Source organism: Mesoplodon mirus, assembly GCF_964341445.2.
Source record: "Mesoplodon mirus genome assembly, chromosome: 12".
In the NCBI taxonomy this organism is placed as follows: domain Eukaryota; kingdom Metazoa; phylum Chordata; class Mammalia; order Artiodactyla; family Ziphiidae; genus Mesoplodon; species Mesoplodon mirus.
Window position 1 is genome coordinate 4,557,947 of NC_138988.1, and position 19,598 is coordinate 4,577,544.

Here is a 19,598-nt window from a genome sequence, read left to right on the forward strand (position 1 = left end):
GGAAAGAGCCCAGAAGTAGAAACCCACAGGTTTCCTGTTCTGTGTGATTTTTGACAAATCACTTGATTTCTCTGTATTTCAGTTCCTGAATCTTAAAGTAGCATAATGATACTATTCTTGCTACCTCATAGAAACAAGTAAACATTGAATATGTTTGAAATGGTATTTAAAACTCTTAAATATAAGGTAATATTCCAAATCACATTTTACAACTATCAAATACTTCTAAATAGTCAAGGCCACTAATGTGGCTTTCAGTCTTTTTTTTTTTCTCTCTCTCTCTTTGGTTGCATGTTGGAAAATAGAGGTTTTCCCTCCCCACCTTTATAAATAAAGCTCTGTGTCAAGCGGTGATAGCCACCTTTGCTAAGTGCTACATCGTATGAAAAAAATGATCACAAAAGAAATGCTAGAGCTGTACTGACTATTGGGAAGTTTTCTGTGTTATATCTGCATTTTTCCTAGACTTTGAGATTTAGGAAATTGTTCCTCTATAGATTTTGTCATATAGACTCCTGCATAAAAGCATCATTACTTAGAAACTAGAATCCTAATGAAATTTCCTTTCTCTGTTATTCAATGAACAAATACATTTAGGTATTTAGACATTATAATGTAGAGACTTTTAGGGACCTGACATCTTTCAGTCTGGCTAAACTGAGAAAAAAGACTCATACTTCATTCTGCTGAAGAGAATAGTGACCCAACACTTGAGCTGTCACTAGGTTTGACAAACCTAACCCAGCTGTTGTATTAACCACAAAACACATTTGTGTTTGAATATATATAGTGGCTTCAAGAGTCACCTTGCCTGTTTTTCAATTTAAGGGAAAGGGCAAAAGGCTGTTATGAAATAGCTTATCTTATAGGACAAGCTAAATGGAATTCCCCATTCTGGTCTCTAAATTAGCTGAGTTTTTAAACAACTTTTCATCTTCTACCAACTTTTCATCTTCTAAAGTCAGGAATACTTGTGCTTTAGCTGATAAGTGGAAGCTCTTTCTACCACTACCCTCCGTATTTCCTGTGTCTATCCTCAAATAAAAGAAAAAAAAGGAAATAACATATTACAACTATTATACAATATTATATTGTAATAACATGTTACAACTCATATGATAATCAAATTGTACTCAGCAACCACCTGAAAAGTCATAGAAAAGATGGCACACATTCCCAATAGGTGCCCTTCTCCCAAGTCCTTCTACTCAAGTAAAAGTAGTTCCCCGTGAGAGTCAAAGGAGGAGTAAGCAGTGAGGGAGACTATGTCTGTCAGTACCACTCTAATTGTATAGCTTTGAGGACTTAGAAATAGAGACCTTCACTCTGGCATTGTTGTTAATTTCACCCGTGTCACTTCCCCACATATGCTTTGCCAAGCTCTCCAGTGCCTCCTCTGTGTTGCTAAATTCAGTCATCAGTTCTTAGTTCTCATCTTGATTTTAACATTGCGTGTTGGTCACTATCCTCAGTGAAACACTTTCTTCACTTGGCTTTCAGCATACCACACTCATGGTTTTTCCCCCACCTCACTAGTCCTCACTAGTCAATCTCCTTTGCTGATCTTTTTTTTTTTTTTTTTTTTGCGGTACACGGGCCTCTCACTGTAGTGGCCTCTCCCGTTGTGGAGCACAGGCTCTGGACGAGCAGGCTCAGCGGCCATGGCTCACGGGCCCAGCTGCTCCGCAGCATGTGGGATCTTCCCGGACCGGGGCACGAACCCGTGTCCCCTGCATCGGCAGGCGGACTCTCAATCACTGCGCCACCAGGGAAGCCCTCCTTTGCTGATCTTTTAATTAATGTAGCTATGGCCTGGACTTAGTCCAATTCACTACTTTCTTGGTGATTTCATCCTGTCTTACAGTGTTAAATACCATCTGTATGTTGACAGTTCTCAAATGTATATTCCCAGTCCTGATCTTCCCCTTGAATTCCAGACCTGTATATTCAGCTGCCTATTTGACATCTCCATTAGGATGTCTATTGGACATTTTAGACTTAATATGTCTGAAACTAAGCTTCTGGTATCTTTTTCCCTCCCTGGTTCTCTTGAACTTCCCCTTCTCAGTTAACAGCACCTCCACCCTTCAGGCCTGAAATCTTTGAGTCAGCTTTGGTGCCTCTTTCTCACTCCCAATATATCATTAAATCCTCTTGACTCCACTTTTAAATGTATCTAAAATTTCCCAATATCTGTTCTCTGCTGCCACCCTCTTTCACCTGTATTACTATATTAACCTCCTAACCAGTGTCCTAGCATCAACTTTTGCCCCACTAGAATTTATCCTTATCACAAGAAACACAATGATACTAATAAAACTTAAGCCAGATGATATTATTCATATGATTAAAATCCTCCAGTGTTTTCCTCACTCACTCACTTTTACATGGCCTTTAGGGCCCTACACAATCAGTTTCTTCATTCAACTCTCTGACCATACTGACCCTCTAGCTCTTCCTGGAACATACCAAGCATTCTCCTCCCTCAGTACCTTTGCAGTATACTTTACTGTCTGCCTGGGTTCTTCTTCCTCCAGGTAGCTACATCACTCATTTGGTCATGACTTTCAAATCTTACCTTAAATGTCATCTTCTCAGATCTTCTCAGTGAGACCTTCTCTGAGCACTCTAAAATATAAAATTACAATATCTCCTTGTTTTATTTTTTTATTCCTAGCATTTATTACCTTCTAGTATATAATAACTCTAATATACTATATAATTTACTAATTTATTTTGTTTGTTCTCTTTCCCCCTCCCGCGCCCACCTCAAGAATGTAATTCCTTGGAGAGTTTTTGTCTATTTTATTAATGTATTTTCAGCACCTAGAATATAGTAGATGTCTAGTTCCTATTTATTGAATACATGAATGAATCATTTATTTGAAGAAATGGAAGGAAAGAAAAGAGCCATCCTGAATTAAGAATATAATATTCCATGGATCATTGTATTTTATTATCAAACAGGAATCTTAGTGTTTAACTTATTAAAAGTGATTTCATCATTTCCCTTGAATGTAAGAACAGCAAAACTAATCTTTTGCCTAGTCTTTATTTTTTAGCTTTTTTATAAATAATAAATCCCTAGAGATTTCTTCTTGCCAACAAGAAAAATCAAAGTTATTCAGTCTTATTTAGTTTGATTCTACGAACTAGATAGAACAAATGTTATTGTCCTACTTAGTAGATATATAAAATAAGATTTCAATGTTTCTTATAACTCTTTGATTTTAGTTAAATTCATATTAACACAGAAATATCTCCTGTTTTGGTAGTAAATGCCAAATTCCTTAAGTAGATTAAATTCTAGTTGGGAAGATAAAGCATGAAAGAAGACAAAACTAAGTTCTATTTAATTGTGTCCAAATGTGGGCTATATACTAGTGCTCTGAGAACTTAGAGAGGGGAAGGTAAGCTAGGAGAGCTTGAAGGAAATGGGCTTTGAAAGATAGATGGGCAGAAAGCCAGTGAGAGGAAAGAAAGCAAAGAGCCAGCCGGAAGATTACTGACTGTTTTCTTTTCTGCGTTATTCCTGGAACCTGTAAGTGTCTCACAGGTAGTTTGTTTATTTACTGAATGAAAGAATGAATGAATGTGATAATGAGAGCATTATCGCCTACATGATCAATGAGAACAGTTTGGCCAACAGAGTATGTGTTGGCAAAGAAGATATACAAAGACGTTTGATGAAGCCAAGCCTGGAAGGTTTAGATGCCCAGGTAAAGATTTCGGACTGATCTGATTGTGTTAGCAATCCAGCCCATGTTCTTAAATAGAAGAAAACCCATGATGTAAATAGGGTGCTAAGAAGTGTTGTCTAAGATTACATCTCCTTCCAGTAGAACTTTCTGTGAGGATGGGAATGTATCTGTATCTGTGCTGTCCAGTATAATAGTCACTAGCCACATGTGGCTGTTGAGCCCTTGAACTGTAGGTAGTGTGAATGAGAAACTGAATTTTAAATTTTATTTAATTTTAATTTAAAAAGCCACCCACAGTTAGTGGCTACCATACTGGACAGTACAAGAGAATATTGGATGGTTTGGAGAGTGAACAGAGTAGGATGGAGAAAACAAGTAGTAAGCTTTTAGAGTAATCCAGGCATGAATGATGAAATTTTAAAAGGGAGAATATCTGCTATCTAGGAAGAAGGAACAACAGGATTTAATAAAAGGAGATGAAGGAAGGAAGACTCAGACTTGCCTTTTAAGCCAAGACTTTGGATAATGAGGAATTGAATTATTAAGGAAATAGGACATTTGGAGCAAGCTGAAGGATGGTTTGTTGGTTTGGGTGTAAATACAAGTTTGGGTATATTATGTCTTTGGTGAAGGTAGAATGACTAAGTGGAGAGACTGTGTATTTGGAAACAGAGAATTTGGGGTTAGCGACGGTGGTGATATTAGCTTAGAGATAATACCTGAAGTCATGAGTGGAAGAGCTTTGAGCAAATAATAGAGGAGTGAAGGTGGTGATTAGTGTCATATGGCAAAGAGAAAAATATGAAGACTGATTAAGTTTAGTCATAAAACTATAGGTTTTGTAGAGGAAGAGACCCTAGAGATTGTCATCTAATCAGTCCATTCAGTTTACAGATGAGGAAAGTGATGCTAAGTGATGTGAAATGAAATTTTAAATATATACAGCTTGTAAATGTCAAAGGGAAGTATTGAACCTAAATTGTCTGCTGACCCCTTCAATTTACTCCTTTTCCCATTGTGTTGGCAAAACAGGAAAATCTTATTGAGGAATATAATTTCAGTAGAGCAGGTTGGAAGCTAGCACAGTGATAAGAAAGTGGAATATGGGATAGAGAAATGGAATTAGTAAGTGTGGGCAGCTTCTTTAAGAAGCCTGGCAGTGAAAAAAAAAAGAGATTGAAATGGAATGCAATTCGAAGAGACAGTAAAATCAAACCAAAGTGTTACAGAAACATCACTGAATATTCTGGCATGAGAGGCAGGGGATAAAAGTGACAAAGTAGTCTTACCTTCCTCTTACTGCTGCCTAGGAATATGAAGTAATTGACTCAAGATTATCATCAGTGGAGCCAGAAATAAATAGTCCTTAGATCTACTGAAACTATTTAATGACCAAACCTTCTGATTGTGTGTATACAGAAAAAGAGTCATGCCTTACTGCATGTTACTCATTATTCTGTTTTGGTTTAAGATGTTGATTGTTGGTGTGATTGGCATTTTACTTGGAAAGATATGACTTCATAATATTTCCTGTTCTTCAGGCCACTTGATCCACTAAGATCTAAAAGGAATTCAGAGAGACAAATTTTTAGCATGAATACTTTAAGGACTTTTTTAAAAATAACTTTTAATTACCTAACCACCACTCTTTGAGGATATTTCCCATGATATTAAAGAACCAACCACTATGTAAGTTAAATGTGCCTCAGTATGTCAGTTATATCTCAGTAAAGCTAGGGTGTTTGAGAAGAAGTTTCCCTGATTCCCTCCACTCCAAAAAGGTACCTCAAGTGATACTTTTTTACAGCTTTAAAGTAATGTCATATTAGAAAGAGAACTTTTACTGAAATGGTGATTACAGACAATGAGAATATAAGTTGGAGAAAGAGAAACAATTGAAGATTGTTAAGGACCCAGATTATTGATTTATATTATGGTTGTTATTAGAAAAAAATGATCTTAAGAGACTAACTAGGCTTTAGCCTTATGTATAAAATTAAAAGGTAAAATTTAGGAATTCTTTTAATATTGCAATGATGTCTTAGAAATAAAAACTGACAAGGGAGTTTGAAGCTAGAAATTACATCTTGGTGTTTAATTTCTGCTACCAATTTATTTCTGAGGGCACATGACCACTCTTAGTTGATTTACTGCTGCTAGAGAGTCTCTGTATATTATGATGGAGAATGTTGTGCTTCTGCTCAAAGTCATTGAATTCCGGACGAATTGGCAAATCAAGATACAGTTGTTTGACGCTAGATTCTCGGAAGAAAACACACACACACACCACCACCACCACCCAAAACAAAGCCCTGTTAGAATGGAGTTAGGCTGTTTCATTAACTTTTTTTTTTTCATTAACTTTTTTAAAAGGGAGCATATTACCTTGAGAAAGTAGTACACTGCTGGCAATTATGCTGTATTACAGGGAGATCAGATATTGTGAAATTCAGCCTGTTTTGAAGGCAGAAAAGGGGAAAGTAACTTTACCCTATTTCATCAATGAGCAAATAAAGTCAAAAGCACAGTTGCATAGTGATGCAATCATGATTAGGATTTCTCTGTCTTACTTTCCAATTTCATGCTCTTTTGGCCTTAATATTAAATGAAAATTTTGCTCTGTGTTTAAATTTTGAATTTTTTTTTATTCCACACCTCAGTCTATTAATATACCCTAGTAAATAGACTGTTTACCTGGGAATATTCAGAAACTTAAATGCTGTAGTTTGCTTTTAAAACATTTCAGCTTAGAAGAATGTGTCTTGTTTACTTTTTGCTTGCTAAGCATGTATGACTGGCAGAAGTTCTTTAGCCCTGCTGCCCACATGGTCTGGACAAAAGAAGTAGCAGTCTGTTAGAGAAGAACAAAAGAGAAGCAAGGAAAATAATTTTCCTTTGCCTGGAAGATATCACTGAAGCCTTGATCTCTAGAGTTTAGACAACAACTGAAGTAGAGAGAAATCAATGGAAAATAGTGTGTGCTGGTAGGAAGGAGGCATTCTGGTTGGGGGTTGGATTGCATGGCATGCAGAATAAAGGTTCCTGTTGGTCAATGATATTTCAGCCTCATGTTCCCAGTTGGAATTTAAGTGAGAAATATTCTGGCATTTTTATCTTGTTTAGTGTTTTTGAGGAATCTATGTTCTTTCAGTTCAGTTGACTTTTGTTGTTTATTTAAAAACAAGCAAACCTCTTGACTCTAAAGGGGATAACTAAAGAATATAATCTAACAAAATAAAAGCAAAAAAAATGAGATATAACTGAACTATGATACTTTTCCTTCTAATCTGTCTAGTTTTAGAAAAGTCAAGAAGTCTTGTTTTGGACTAAGATAAGCCCAAGGAGCTTGTGTTTTGAGGGGAAAGGCAGGTATATGGTCTTTCTCTGAGTTGTGTATGAAGGGTGGGGAACTTAACATAGCTGTGTATTGAAGTGAGTCAGTTGACCTACTTTTAAGTCACTTAAATACCTCTGTACCTGTGCTAAAACCAAACTGGAATCTTGGAAAAAACCTTGAATTGGTACTTACCAGTTGTTTCCCTATAAAGAATCCTGTCCCTTTGCTTATTTTAGTGTTCTCAGAATAGATAGGAATTTTTAAATCAAATTATTCCCCTAGGAAGATTACTGTAAATTGCTATAGTGTGCTGTAATTTTTTGTACTTTTTTTTTTATCAGTGAAGGGAAGATAGTTTTATAGTAGTAGCTGTGATTGAATGGGTGCCTATTGTGTAGCAGAAATTGTACTCAACACTTTACCAACAAGATCTCATTTAATCTTCTAAGCAGTTGTGATCATTAAGATTCAGATTGGGACTTTCTCATAGCACGCTTAGAGAAGATTGTACCATGTACCAGTCTTTGAATAGTTGTCAAATAGCATTTGATCTATTTTCTTGTTTAATTTTATGTCCCAACTCCTAGCATAGTTCCTGGCACATGGTAAGCACTTAATATGTTTGTTGAACATATGTCTGACTTCAAGGATACATACTTTTCCTTAATGCCAAGCTGCCTTTCTAATAAAGAATGCTCTCCTACAGCGTTCAGCACCTTGGGAATATTTTCTGGTTTTCCTTCTTTATCTCTGGTTCTTCCTTTTTGTTCCTTTTTGTTTACAACACCTCTTCTGCTCATCCCTTAAGTGTTGATGTTCCTCTGGGCTCTGTTTTAAGCCCTCTTTTATTTTCTCCCTATACTTCCCATGGAAAATACCTACTTCCTTGGTATCATTTGTCATGCACATGTGGAAGATGCCCAAATTAGTAGCTCCAGCTGAGATTTTCCTTCTGAACTGAGCTTCAGTTCCATTTATTTGTTTATTCATTTGTTAATTCAGCAAACATTTATTGAAGGTCAACTCTGTACCATCTATACAAAGTAGAGCAGTGAAAAAGATAAACAAGGTTTCAATTTTCATGGAGTTTATGTTGTAGGGAATAGGTAAACAAACAGGATTACAGATTGTAGTCAAGTAAATCATGGCAATGTGGTAGAGAGTGGTTAGAGAAGGACTTTTTGAGGAGATGATACCAGTATTTGAGATGAGAGCTAAAGGCAAAGAACAAGACTTGTGTGTTGAGGGAGGAAAGGGGAATAAAGGGAGGTGAGGCAGTTCCCTAGTGCAAGGATTCTAAAAGCAGAGAACTTGGCCAGTGTGGGTAAGGCCTAATAAGTGAGAGCAGTTGATAAAAGATGAAAAAGGGTACATATCATGGAGGAATTTTTTGGCTATGGTAAGGAGTTTGATTTCATTCTAAAATTCAATAGGAATCCCTTCAAAGGTTAAAATAGGGAGTAATGTGATCTCCCTTTTCCTAATTCTCTCGCTACTCACTTTCCACTTTCCATCCCCAAGAAACAAGCAAATGTATAAAAACTCCTGAATGTCCTTTGGGTCTCAGCTTAGATGTCATTTCTCCAGAGAAACTTTGTGACCCACCAGCTATAAGCCAGTGCCCCACCCCTCTTTTGTGTTCTCTTAGCACCCTGTACTACCTCCCACCAGGCCACTATCTCAGTATTCTGAATTGCCGTTGTTTTCCACTAGACTGTAAGCTTCATGAGGACAGGGGTGAAATCTTCCATGATCACCACTTTACTTCCAACTTCTAGATTCTTAATATACATTTCTTGAAGGTGATCTGTGGTAAGAAATGTAGTATATTAATAGAACATTCATAGCATTTTGGGGTACGATAATTTATTCAGCGTACTGACATTTTTATAGAAATAATATTCAATATATTTAGTTTATAAATAAACTGATACCTCTGGCTAAATGATGAACTGATCAGTGCCCTGAATAATGTTATTCTTGGAAATGGCCCATAGACTTTATGACATGACCCCAGCAGTCCTTATGTAACACAAAAGCCAAGAAATTTTCTTCTCCAGACCTAGAATAAGCTATGTTCTTCCAAGGACCCCTGGTTCCTTTTAGTAGGAAATAGTATTTAGAGACCATTCTGAGCACTAAGTATGCTCATTGCTTCTGTGTTGTGCCAGTATGAGAACTGAAAACAGTTTAATATTTCTTTGTGGTTCTTTTGGTCTTTAAGGTACAAAGTACAGTAAAAAATATGTTTTACTGAAAATAGAACTACCATATGACCCAGCAATCCCACTACTGGGCGTATACCCTGAGAAAACCATAATTCAAAAAGAGTCATATACCAAAATGTTCATTACAGCTCTAATTACAATAGCCAGGACATGGAAGCAACCTAAGTGTCCATCGACAGATGAATGGATAAAGAAGATGTGGCACATATATACAATGGAATATTACTCAGCCATAAAAAGAAATGAAATTGAGTTATTTGTAGTGAGGTGGATGGACCTAGAGTCTGTCATACAGAGTGAAGTAAGTCAGAAAGAGAAAAACAAATACTGTATGCTAACACATATATATGGAATCTAAAAAAAAAAAATGGTCATGAAGAACCTAGGGGCAAGATGGGAATAAAGACGCAGACCTACTAGAGAATGGACTTGAGGATACGGGGAGGTGGAAGGCTGTGACAAAGTGAGAGAGTGGCATGGACATATATACACTACCAAATGTAAAATAGATAGCTAGTGGGAAGCAGCCGCATAGCACAGGGAGATCAGCTAGGTGCTTTGAGACCACCTAGAGGGGTAGGATAGGGAGGGTGGGAGGGAGGGAGACACAAGAGGGAGAAGATATGGGGATATATGTATATGTATAACTGATTCACTTTGTTATAAAGCAGAAACTAACACACCATTGTAAAGCAATTATACTCCAATAAAGATGTTTAAAATGTATATATATATATATATATATAATATATATATATTTTTTTACTAATGTGATTAACAGGTAAAAAAAATATGTTTTAAAATCACTTGAAATAATTTTATTTTCTGTGTTGTTAACCTACCAACTTGATATTGTTGGGCTTCTTTCATTTCACTTTTTATATTTAGAGGGTTTTTCCCCATTCTGATTTAATTCGATTTTAATATAACCACATAAAACAGTTACATGCTTCCAAAGTCAAGTCTTCCAAGCAAGGTACATTCAGAGAAATCTAGCTTTTTAACTGTTCCCCACCCCATCTCCAGCTTTGCCTTTCCCATATCTGTTTTGCCTATGTACCACATAAATCTTTCTAAACTATGTCTCTCATAGTCTTAATCATGCCATACAATCTTCATTTGCTCCCTCCGTACTTGGAGTGAAATTCATATTCCTCAGCTTATTGTTTAACTCTTCTCATGACATAACACCAATTAACCTAACCTCATTAGCCAGTGAGCCTAATGGTCAGCCAAATTGAATTGTTCATTGTTTCCTATAGAGGCTCCCATATTTGTTCACTCTTGTTTTTCACTCAGATTTTTCTTACAGCCTGGATCACTTTATCGTCCCCTTCCCTTCATAGCCCACCCCAATCACCTTATCCAGATCTTACCCATTCTTTAAGCCAAGATCATATGCTTCCTTCCTATAATACCCCTCCTCTACCATTCTCACATTTCTTACTACAGACGTGTTGATTTCTGAGAGTATCCTAGTCAGGGACCATTAGAATTAAGTATTAGAGCAAGTCATCAGAGAATCAGAGATTTTGATGAATTGTGTTCTGGTAGTATCACACTGACAGAACACTAACAGCACGAACACTCTTAATTGATTCATCTGATCTCCCAAGGGCAGTGTCAGTGATACTTCTGTCATCCACATCTCTTCATTTCTGTTAGAGTGCTTAGGAGACCAGAAATTTAATTTTAGGTTTAACCTAACTATGGTTCTTTTTTTTTTTTTTTTTTTTTTGCGGTACGCGGGCCTCTCACTGTTGTGGCCTCTCCCGTTGCAGAGCACAGGCTCCGGACGCGCAGGCTCAGCGGCCATGGCTCACGGGCCCAGCCGCTCCGCGGCATGTGGGATCTTCCCGGACCGGGGCACGAACCCATGTATCCTGCATCAGCAGGTGGACTCTCAACCACTGCGCCGCCAGTGGTGCCCTATAGTCCATCTTTTTATTCAAGTGTACAAATTGCAGTTGCAAATTCAGTTTTACTGTGTAGTACCCCTGAGCTCAAATTCAGAGTGGGTTCCCTATAGGTGTGGGAAATTTTTCACACTCTCTAGAGATAACCTCTAAGTTGATAGATTTTAGAATTAAAATCTGTAACTTAAGAGTATTTTGATAGTGTTTAAAGTATTGTATCAAACCTGTGTTCTTAATGCCTCAATAGATACATCTACAATTTAAAATTTTTTGCTCTTTCATTTAATTGGACCTGAGATGATTACAGAATCCCTTGGAGCCCCAAATAGTTACCAACCTCAGGCAAAATTGTTTGCTTGCCAAGGACAGAATGTTTCCCTTTAATAATATAAGGGAAATGAAAGTTCCATTTTGCACCAAAAATGTAGTGCAGGATAGGTCCATTTGAATTCATGACAAACATAATAAAATGAGAAAGTAAAGAGTATGTTGGCTAAAATAATTCTTTGGTAATTATCACCTTATAGAAAGACCTTTAATTGCTAAAGGAAAAGGTAGGCAAAATACTCTTTGTTGCTTCTGATCCAGGCAGAGTTTCTGATTAATAATAAAGAGCATTTCAAAATAAATTTTGCAGTTTTGTTCCCCTCTTTAAATCAGTATAACTTAATATGCCGTAAGAAGAAAAGTGGTTTAATTATTCTTGGTTTATTTTTACCCCTGGTCAAGAGTAAATATGTGAAACTTTACATCATTTCCAGAGATTAGTGTAAGAACATAAGTGAATGAGGTCTAATCTAGACTGCTTTATAAAAGAATCATATTTGGCACAGAGATGTGAAGTACTTGAAAGAAGAAAGGACAAAATTCCCAGCTCTTACCCCTGGTTCTCTATCTAAAAATCTGTCACATCCATTACCATTCACTTGTCTTTCCTCCCCTACTAGACTGTGAACTCTGTGAGGTCAGAAATGAGTCTGACTTCTCTGTTTATCCCCAGTGAATGCAGGGATGAATCGGGAGTCTCACCCTAGCCATACTGACAAGCTTCTGTTTAGCCTCAGGCAAGTCATAGTACAGCTATGTCCTTATGCCTGTTTTCAAAAGGATTAAAGAGAAAATCATAGTCTCTTAGAGATGGAAGAGACCTTAAAGAGTACATAATCCAACCCCTTATTTAGTGGATGAAAAAATTCTGCCTGCCTGGCTCTTCTAAATGTGAGAATAGAAATCCTTTGAACTAAATAAATAGCCGTGTTATATTTTATCCTGATTTTCTCTTGTGGGATAGATTAATTTCATTTGGGACTGTGGTGTAAAGCCTTAAACCAGATCCGTTTTCCTTTGCAATTTAGTCCTCAAATCTTATTCTTGAGTTAGAAAAAGAATGGCTGGTTTAAGTTTCTCAGGGCAGAGGACAATAGGAGAGGGAAAGAAACATCTATTCAGTAGGATTTATGATAAATCAAAACAAAATACCTAAACCTAGTTTCTTAAATCATTTATCTCTCACTAGGCACCTCTCACTAAACTTTTTTTTTTGTTTTATAATGAACTCATGGACACATTAAGGTCCTTATGTCTAAATATGTGGGCATTAAAAAAATGATTTTCAGGGCCTCCCTGGTGGCGCAGTCGTTGAGAGTCCGCCTGCCGATGCAGGGGATACGGGTTCGTGCCCCGGTCTGGGAGGATCCCATATGCCGCGGAGCGGCTGGGCCCGTGAGCCATGGCCGCTGGGCCTGCGCATCCGGAGCCTGTGCTCCGCAACGGGAGAGGCCACAACAGTGAGAGGCCCGCATACCGCAAAAAAAAAAAAAAAAAAAAAAAAAAAAAATGATTTTCAGAAGTTGTTTAGATTTGGGGACTTTAAAATTTTACTTTGTAATGAAATATCTTCAAACTTATGAGGAAGAGCTGTGTCTTGGCATCTATTATAACAAACCCCAAGTGAACTGAAATATTTATTTATTCTTAAAATTAGGGAGTGATTATTTGCTTTTCAAAAGAAGGCTTCACTTTAAGAAAATATCCAAAAGAAGGACTTATATGTGCTACAGTGACAATGAACCTTAAAAATATGTTTAGGAAAAAAAGCCAGTTACAAAAGACTACATATTGTATGATTCCATTTATATGGAATATCCAGAATAGGCAAGTCTATAGAGACAGAAAGTAGATTCGTGGTTACTTAGGGCCAGGAGAGATGGGGGAATAGGAGGGTGATGGCTAAGGGGTACGGGGTTCCTTTTTGAGGTGAGGAGGATGTTCTAAGATTAATTGTGGTGATGGGTGCACATTTCTGTGAATATAAAGAAAATCATTGAATTGTACACTTTATTATTTTTTTTTTTTTTTTTTTTTTTAATTTTTTTTTGGTGGTACGCGGGCCTCTCACTGTTGTGGCCTCTCCCGTTGCGGAGCACAGGCTCCAGACGCGCAGGCTCAGCAGCCATGGCTCACGGGCCTAGCCGCTCCGCAGCATGTGGGATCTTCCCGGACCGGGGCATGAACTCGTGTCCCCTGCATCGGCAGGCAGACTCTCAACCACTGCGCCACCAGGGAAGCCCTATTTTATTATTATTATTTTTTTTTTGCGGTACGCGGGCCTCTCACTGCTGCGGCCTCTCCTGCTGCGGAGCACAGGCTCCGGACGCTCAGGCTCAGCGGCCATGGCTCACGGGCTTAGCCGCTCCGCGGCATGTGGGATCTTCCCGGACCGGGGCACGAACCCGTGTCCCCTCCATCGGCAGGCAGACTCTCAACCACTGCGCCACCAGGGAAGCCCTGAATTGTACACTTTATTTATTTTTTTTTTTACTTACTTACTTACGGTACGCGGGCCTCTCACTGTTGTGGCCTCTCCCGTTGCGGAGCACAGGCTCCGGATGCGCAGGCTCAGTGGCCATGGCTCACGGGCCCAGCCGCTCCGCGGCACGTGGGGTCTTCCCGGACCAGGGCACGAACCCGTGTCCCCTACATTGGCAGGCGGACTCTCAACCACTGTGCCACCAGGGAAGCCCTGTACACTTTAAATGGGTGAACTATAATGATGTGTGAATTATATCTCAAAGTGATTTTTTAAAAAATATTTATCGAATTGTTTAGTGAACGTTGTTACATCATCTAAATAACCATTTGATTTTTTGAGAATAATGGCTAGCATTTGTTTATTGCCTATTATGTGCCAGGCATTGTGCTAAATACTTGAAAACCTACATTTTCTTACATTAGGTGTTAGTTTCCATACAGCTTTTCAGCAACACAGTCGTCTTTGTATTCTCCATGCATACTAACACAAAGCCTTACAAATGCCATAAGCTCAAAACATTTGGATGAATGACTGTATGTATGAATTTATGAACGAATGAATTTAGCACTCTGGCTTGGCATCCCAGGACATCAGAGTTTTGATTTCTCCTTTTCTGTTTGTCAGTCTAGTCTCAGACCTAGCAAACAGTTTTAGCTCACATAGGGATTAATGATTGTATCAAATGGAAGAATTATTCTGATTTGCTTTTGCCGTTTCCACAGAAGTAAAGGAAGAAGAGGGCATTTATTGCATTGCCCTCCTTCCGTTTGTTCCTTATTTTGAGTAGTCAGCAACCCCTCTTTAGCTTTCAGTCTTTATATTTACTTCTGGAAGGAGTGGTTTAATCTTCCTGCATATCTTTTAAGGAGAACACTAGCCCAAACAAATTTGGCTTCAAATATGCCTGAATCAGAGTCCAGGAAAATGCCTCTCAAAATCTTCTACATAGGTGATATTTCTATTTTTTTGTTTCAGTTTCAGAATAGAAATGAGATTCCCAAACTCTTACAGTGAAGGTCACAATTTCTTCTTACTTTTAGATAGTTGAATTAGGATAATTAGTTGGATGCTGACTAAATACACGAATAATATAGTTCAGCTCTGCAACCCAGGACCGTCTAGAATCCTGATGACCTCATATCCTGGTAGAGATTGCTCTAATACTGTAATATCTATATTCCTTCGAATTCTGGGTCAACTAGAAGGTGCCTCTCTCCACAGCCTATGCTGATAATTACTGAATTATGAGAAATTACAGTTTTATTCATTACTCATAGTTAATCCAAACTTGCCAGTCTTTTACACGTCACTTATTAAGAGTCAGGTAAACTTTTCCTTTTCTAGAATTCTAAAAATCTTGCATACTACGATGATGATTATAAAGCCCTCTGTCTTAGTCCATTCAGGCTGCTATACCAGAAAAAAAATATAGACTGGGTGGCTTATAAACAATAGAAATTTATTGCTCACAGTTCTAGAGTCTGGGAAGTCCAAGATTAAGTGCTAGCAGATTCAGTTTCTGGTGAGAGCTTGCTTCCTCATATTCGGGGATCTTCTTACTATAACCTTAAATGATGGAAGGGGCAAGGAAGCTTTCTCTGGCCTCTTTTTAGTGCTGCTTTTGTAAGGACACGAATTTCACTCATGAAGGTTACACCATCATGACCTAATCACCTCCCAAAGACCCCCCCACCTCCTAATACCATCACTTTGGGGTTTAGGGTTCAACATATGAATTGGGGGGGACACAAACACTTAGACCATAGGATCTCTCCCAGTTCCCACCCCGATAATTATTTTTATAAGAAAGTTATTTGCCAATAAATACTGGATCTTATGCTGAAAAATACCAATATTAAAAGCATTCTTTTCTACCCATTACTTCTTTTTTTCCTCTCCATTTCTTAGAGTTTTAAAGCAGTTATTTTTCATAACAGGCTTATAACCATTTCATCACTTATTATAAGACTCGTGCCTGATTTATTTTTTTTATTGAAGTATAGCTGATTTACAGTGCTGTGCCAATCTCTGCTGTACAACAAAGTGACTCAGTTATACACATATAGACATTCTTTTTTTAATATTCTTTTCCATTATGGGTTATCACAGGATATTGAATATAGTTCCCTGTGCTGTACAGTAGGCCCTTGTTTATCCATCCTATATATAATAGTTTACATCTGCTAATCCCACACTCACAATCCTTCCCTCTCCCACCCCCCCTCCCCCTTGGCAACGACAAGTCTATTCTCTATGTCTTTGAGTCTGTTTCTGTTTTGTGGATAGGTTCGTATGTGTCATATTTTAGATTCAGCATATGAGTGATATCATATGGTATTTGTCTGACTTACTTCACTTAGTATGATAATCTCTAGTTGCATCCATGTTGCTGCAAATGACATTATTTCATTCTTTTTTATGGCTGAATAGTATTCCATTATATATATATATATATATATATATATATATATATATATATATATATATATATATATGCCACATCTTCTTCATCCATTCATGTGTCAATGGACATTTAGATAGTTTCCATGACTTGGCTATTGTGAATAGTGCTGCTGTGAACATAGGGGTGCGTGTATCTTTTTGAATTATAGTTTTGTCCAGGTATGTGCTCAGGAGTGGGATTGCTGGATCATTAAAACTCTTGCTCCGTGTCATAAAATTCCTCTGTTTTTAAGTAGAGGCCCAGGTTTTTGTTTTGTTTCCTGAGTATTTGAAATTTTGGAATTGAATCAGTAGTACAGTGTTGCAGGCTGCAACTTTTATCCACCTTTCACCTAAAATGGACCAAGCCAACCAGAGATAATTTAAAAATTATTTATTCCAAAAAATATTTTGGAATATCTGAAAAGAATGATTTCTTTTGTGCTTGAATTGCTAAATGATTTGTAATTCCATTTGCAGTTTTTTTAAAATTTCTGCTGTGATTTTTAAAAAATAAATTTATTTATTTATTTATTTATTTATGGCTGTGTTGGGTCTTCGTTTCTGTGTGAGGGCTTTCTCCAGTTGTGGTGAGTGGGAGCCACTTTTCATCGCGGCGCACGGGCCTCTCACCGTCGTGGCCTCTCCCGTTGCAGAGCACAGGCTCCAGACGTGCAGGCTCAGTAGTTGTGGCTCACAGGCCCAGTTGCTTCACAGCATGTGGGATCTTCCCAAACCAGGGCTCGAACCCATGTCCCCTGCAGTGGCAGGCAGATTCTTAACCACTGCGCCACCAGGGAAGCCCCCATTTGCAGTTTTCACCCCCACCTGTTGATTACAGTTCTGCCTGCAGGAACTGTATCAGCCTACTTTCCCTTTAGCATCTCATGAATTATTATTATCATAAGGAAGTGAGAAGTTTGACCATTGTTGTCACAACCCAACTGAAAGGAAGCACTTAACCATATAATGGCATTGGGGAAATTGTCATAGCCTTGATGAAGGGAAACTTTGGTTCAACATTTAATTTACTATGATAGCTGGTCATGTTTAAAGCCTGAAGAGAGAATGTTTTGTAATCTTTATATTGAGGCCTAGAAAACACCAGGTTTTTGTGCTTTCAACTGATCAGCAGTGGAGGCTGAGTAATGATGCTACCCTGCTAGGTATGGCAAACAGCAGAGATGTTAAACGTTACAGAGTTAAAAAAAAAGAAAAAATTCCAGTTTTAAAAGAATCCGTGTTAGTTTTTATGTATGAGAAGAGAAAACTTGCTCATCATATTTTGCTTTTACTTTTTTTGTCTACCAGGAAGACTTCGACTTAAACTTTAGGTCTAGTTTTAGCAAATGCTGTAATAATTAGTCTTAAGTTTATGAATTATTTCTCTACTTACTTATATGGTAGTACATATTTACTTATCCTTGTTTCAATTGTCTTGTTTTGCTTCTTTTTTAAAAAATATTTATTTATTTGGCTGTTCTGGGTCTTTAGTTGCGGCACGCGGGATCTTCGTTGCAGCGTGTGGAATCTTTTGGTTGCTGCACGCAGGCTCTTGGTTGCGGCATGCAGGATCTAGTTCCCTGATGGGGCATCAAACCTGGGCCCCCTGTATTGGGAGCGCAGAGTCTTGAGGACTGGACCACCAGGGATGTCCCTGTTTCTTATTGTAAACCATCTTTAAAAATATTTTTTAAGAACTGGGTTGGGGGCTTCCCCAGTGGTGCAGTGGTTAAGAATGTGCTTGCCAATGCAGGGGACACGGGTTTGAACCCTGGTCCTGGAAGATCCCACATGCCACGGAGCAACTAAGCCTGTGTGCCACAACTACTGAGCCTGTGCTCGAGAGCCCACGTGCCACAACTAATGAAGCCCGCGCGCCTAGAGCCTGTGCTCCGCAACAAGAGAAGCCCACGCACTGCAACGAAGAGTAGCCCCCACTCACCACAACTAGAGAAAGCCCGTGCGCAGCAACAAAGACCCAATGCAGCCAAAAATAAATAAAATAATTTAAAAAATTACAAGAGGGAGGAGATATGGGGATATACGTATATGTATAGCTGATTCACTTTGTTATACAGCAGAAACTAACACACCATTGTAAAGCAGTTATACTCCAATAAAGATGTTAAAAAAAATCATTGCACCATAAAAAAAAATTGAACTGTAGGGAAAATAAACTTTATAAAATAAAATAAAACAAAGAGAGGGTGGGTAACTGAGGAGCCTGTAAAAATTCATTTTTAAGAATCCTTTTGCAGCCTGCATTAATGGAGCATGCGTTCAGGGTTAAATTTATATTTTAGATTAGGCTTCAAGTATATGGGGGATTAGCATTTTATTGAATGCCTGTTATGTGCCTTGAAGAAAAAGCTGTCATACATTAATTCATTTCATTCTCACAGCATTTATACAAAGTAAATATTATTCCTGTTTTACTGATGAGGAAACTGAGACTGAGATTCAAAAAGCTTGCCCAAGTTTACAAAACAAAGTAGGAAAGTAAGTAGGTGTTCTTTCTGCTCCTCCATACTATTATCTCCAACTGAGTACTGGTGACGTGCTGGGCGTTGCACAGATGCTGTTGCCACAGTGTTGAAAACAGCTGACACTTGCCCCTGTCCCGCTCTCTCAAAAAGAAGGTGAGGGGACTACGTATATAGAATAATAAACCTGGTGTGATTTCATCTAATTTTAAAACCAGTGAGAATGTAAGTATGTCAGATATTCCTTACAGTGGTCCCTTTTCTCTTTTAAGAATGCTGGGACTGCTTTATTGAATTTCCTTAGCCTTCCAGTATCCTCATGGAAGAAACATTTATTATACAAATGCACAAGTAGTGTTGAGTGTGATTATGATTGTCTCCTTATCATCGAGTTTATTGGTGGAATCACTTTAGGACCAAGTTTCCTAACACTTGATATTACACAGTAGTCATCAGTCTGCATATTATTGAAAATTAAAACAGTTTTTAAAGCTACATGTATATTCATTAAATCTTCTCTAAGAGTACTTAATTTCTTTTCCTCCCTTTCAGGGATTTAAAAAATAGACAAAAAGAAGAGAGGTTCAACCATGTCTGTCTCTTTGGGTAGCGAGGACATGCTTTGTGCTCCTGAAGTGGAGAAAGAGAGACCAATACCCTTAGGATCCAGAACATC

General features: G+C 38.0%; 1 protein-coding gene across 3 annotated transcripts in view; it reads left to right on the forward strand.

The window, feature by feature from the left end:
* The window catches only part of TMCC1 (transmembrane and coiled-coil domain family 1), a 225,183-nt gene that overhangs the window by 125,556 nt on the left and 80,029 nt on the right, over positions 1–19,598 (forward strand). The window lies entirely within an intron of this gene.